Source organism: Palaemon carinicauda, chromosome 2 (assembly GCF_036898095.1).
Source record: "Palaemon carinicauda isolate YSFRI2023 chromosome 2, ASM3689809v2, whole genome shotgun sequence".
Taxonomy (NCBI): domain Eukaryota; kingdom Metazoa; phylum Arthropoda; class Malacostraca; order Decapoda; family Palaemonidae; genus Palaemon; species Palaemon carinicauda.
In genome coordinates, this window is record NC_090726.1 from 19305588 (window position 1) to 19310587 (window position 5000).

Consider the following 5000-nt stretch of genomic DNA (forward strand, 5'->3'; position numbering starts at 1 on the left):
CCTTAACAGCAAAGCTGATCTTATTCGGAAATATTAAGTTAGGTGTTTGGTTGTTTAAGGTCTCAGAAACTATTTCAGCTATTTTTGTAAACAAAGGTATATTCACAATTTCAAAACGTTTATACTTTTTTAATTAGGAAATATACAACATATTATCAAATTTTATTCACATTTTAAATTATTTATATCAACCGTCGTTATAACGATCTCATAGAATATTACCTAATATCAAAGTCAGGAAGTGATAATGATAATGATAATGATAATGATAATGATAATCATAATGATAATGATAATAAATTGTTAATCACTATATGATGCAATGATTAAATAAACTTTGGTGAGTAACGACCTCTTGGAGATGTCTGAGAATGTCAGCCATATATCTTCAAAGCGAAGACCTATTGTACAAGGATATTACATCTTTGCAGTTAATTATGTAACACTAGTTTCAAACTTCAGTGTAATATTACTATTAATATTCCACGACTAATGAAAAAAAGATTTTTTTTTTCTTTGCTTTTGGAAAATCACCTGATGATTAATGAATTTCTATTCCAATCAGATTGAATCCATCAATTAAAGTTATTCATGAAAATAATTTCACTACAAACTTTTTAAGTCGAATATTGATTCTAATTACCAATGAACAAATTTAGTTCACCTCTGTTCGTAATGATATTTCAATTACTGCCATTAAATTTTCAATAGAAATACCAGGGAATAGACATCGATGTAATTGAATTCGTGGCAATACTTAATGGTCATAAGATACAATATTTTATCTTTCTAATATTGCCTTCATATAAATAAGCTCTGCCTAAAAATTCAAATAATGTTATTGAATATATCAGATTTTTATTACCTCTCTAGCGTTGAAAATAATCATGTTTTAAACAGTCTAAGATACACTCACCATATCTACCAACCAAACAAGGTCCTAAGTTTCATTCTGTAATGACAGTTGTCTTTAAAGGATAAAATTCTGTATTATCATAATAATAATAAAACAAACGGCAGAGATATATGAAAAAACTGTAAAACTAATCCGCAGGTCATGAAAATTTCACATATTGCAGCAAATGTGTTTCTGTACGCAGAAATTAGTTTTATCTTTAGTGGTTGATACATATACATATACATATACATATACATATACATATACATAATGTGTGTGTGTGTGTGTGTGTGTGTACAGACAAATCTTACCCGTCCCACGTCATTAATCGATTCTAAGATACCTCAAGGAAAAATATCAGGGGTTTCAACTTATATAGAAATGTATACATCAACTATCTACGTACTGGACAATAAAAAGTATTTACAAGCTACCATCAATTCATAAAGACCATATGGCTACATTGATATGTTTCCGTGTGAAGTATTTTTAATGTAACACTCCATCGCTGTTGTAAAACATAAAGGAATTTTATTTTTTCGTCCATATAATCTAAGATGGATGAGGTAAAACCGGAACTGACATATGCCGAATCTACATACATATACAGTACATATTACGTACATAAATTATATATATATATATATATATATATATATATATATATATATATATATATATATATATGTATATATATATATATATATATATATATATATATATATATATATATATATATATATATATATATATATATGTATATATATATATATATATATATATATATATATATATATATATATATATATATATATATATATGGAAGTCAGTGGATATATGGGTACTTACTTTGCAGCTGTCTACTAAAATATTCTCTCCAGGCAATAATGGTGACCCAGAATCGCAAGACACTGAAACACACTCACAGTTACCCGATCGCAAAGAACAAGTAACAGGCTGCGAGAGATTGAGTTACCTGGTAAGTAGCTATTTTAACATCGAGGCCTTTTACTCGTTGGCAATTGCCTTATCTTCTCATTCTGTTGTTTTGTCTTTGAATTCTACTTTAGTTGTTCAGTACTTTTATCTTTTTCGTGACTTCTTTTAATTATTTTTGAAAAATTTTGGATAATTTAATTCTTCAGTGGGAAAGAGTACTTTAAAAAAAGGCAAGAAATCACCCGTTTGTTTATAATATAATACAGATTTTCAAACATTGTATGTTTTTTTTTATACTATAATATGTTTTTTTCTATTTTCCTTTCTGTTATTTATGTTGATAACATTATACTTTGCTATTATTATTATTATTATTATTATTATTATTATTATTATTATTATCATTATTATTATTATTATTAGTAGTAGTAGTAGTAGTAGTAGTAGTAGTAGTAGTAAAGAAAGTACGTTTTTTTTTTTTTATAAATGTATAATGCTCGAGAACTAAGGTCTTTATAAGAATGACAGCAAAGTATGTAAAAAAAAAAGGAAAGAATTACCATTCTAAGGTAAAGGATTGAGCCAGACTTTCATGATTTTAATCAACATAATTATAAGGGAAGACGCTTAAGCAAAGAGATTCAACGGGTTTATTAGAATGCAGTTTCTGATCTAATTTTAATAGGACCTTAATTATATATTTCATTCCAAATTAAAAAAAAGTTCACCATGAAGGCCTTTCACTCCATAGAAATTAACTTTTCTGAAAAATTCGGCTTAGCCCAGGGAACTCAATAAAACTAAATGTTGATGTAAGTATATATATATATATATATATATATATATATATATATATATATATATATATATATATATATATATATATATATATATATATTTATATATATATATATATATATATATATATATATATATATATATATATATATATATATATATATATATATATATATATATATATATATTTTTTTAACACTTAATCTATGAATTCAGATATCTAATTTTAACATATCAATCATGACATAGTTCCTATAAAATTAACGTGATAACCTCATCTGTCGATATCATATCACTGAAACACTAAAGATTTTCTATTGTTTTATATATATGTATATATATATATATATATATATATATATATATATACATATCTATATATATATATATATATATGTATATATATATATTCATATATATATATATATATATATATGTATATATATATACATATATATATGTATATATATATATATATATATATATATATATATATATATATATATATATATATATATATATATATATATATATATATACATATATATATATGTATACATATATATATATATATATATATATATATATATATATATATGTATGTATACATATATATATATATATATATATATATATATATATATATATATATATATATATATATATATATATATATATATATGTATATATATGACAATACAAACGAATAAAAATGAAATATAGGAGTATAAGAGAAAGAAAACTAGTTAAAAGCAGCAAATATAAGAAATAATTTGAAAAAAAAGAGAAATAATAATAAAAACAACTGTGATGGGGTCATTGAAACTGTAAACCCTACGAATCAATACAAGCCTATTATTTTTATCATGTGCAATGTGTATACTCTACTGTGAATAACAACCACGTTTAACTATCATGCTATATCAAATGAGGACATGGAATACAATTTATTGTTCTTGATATCATACATTCATGATCCTATAGCAAAATTCTTTTCGTCTTTGATGGCAAAACAAATTCAATAATAAAGTGTTCATATCTATCTATCTATCTATATATATATATATATATATATATATATATATATATATATATATATATATATATATATATATATATATATATATATATATATATATATATATATATATATATCAGTCAATATATTACATAGATATATCAAATTAAAACAGTGATCCCTCTTTATTCTCTTCTTTCATTTTTTTTCTCTCTCTCCCACTCCTTTCCTTAATTTTAGTTCTCTATTGAATATTCCTACAATGAAATTGCCGCCAAGAAAAAATCTAATAGAATTTAAGAAAACTCCTGTAATTGATTATGCACTTAGAGTCTTCCAGCCCTAATGCATATGCATTAAATACTAAATGAAGTTAGAATGAAATCCAGTTTGACTTTTGCAGATCGAGTTAAATCTCATGAATTCTATTAGAACTTGAAAAAGTTAAGTCAAAATCCTGTTTTCAATAACATCACCCAAAGGAAGTGCACCATTACGTTCATATGGGCAATTCTTTTCTTTGCCGTGAAAATCTAATGTTACAGCAAATGTCTTAATTGCTTTATATCTCTTAAATCGTATAAATACTTCTCTCATACACATTACCAATAAATTCTGGAAAGATGTTATTAGATGATAAATTAAATATCGTCATATGATTTTGAAACTTATCATACTTCACTTCAAATTTTCTCTCTCTCTCTCTCTCTCTCTCTCTCTCTCTCTCTCTCTCTCTCTCTCTCTCTCTCTCTCTCTCTCTCTCTCTCTCTCTCTCTCTAAAAAGAAAGCTTCTTGAGATTATTTATAGAAACTCTACCATTCCCTTCAATTCTCTCATTTTTTAATCTTTATAACAAATACCTTTACGAAAAAAATTATTTAATTGTCAGCGGATTTCCATTACTTGATAACTATTGTCAAAACTAATGTAACAGGAAAACTACTTTCTACTATTAAGTCATGTCTTCATACAGCTTCCATCTGATCTGTCTGGATACAACTCTGGAGAATTGCGTCTTTAGAAAAAAAAATATGCTTATTTAATTGTTTTTAAACGCAAGGATAAAGAACAATATATTTTAATATAAATCTTGGCTGATCAGATGACTCAACAACCTTCGCAACCCTTTTCGTTTCGTTTACATTCATTGACTGCTTAGATCATTTTAATTTTGCTTTCGAACAGTTTTCACTAAGGAAATAAATAACGAAGTGGACAATGTAATGGTTTAATTATACATTTTTTATTTTACGAGAAGGGGCTTTATATGAATAATCATCATTTATATATCATGAAACCCATTGCCACTGATTTCAATATGAATGGTGTCTCTTAACATGGAGGTT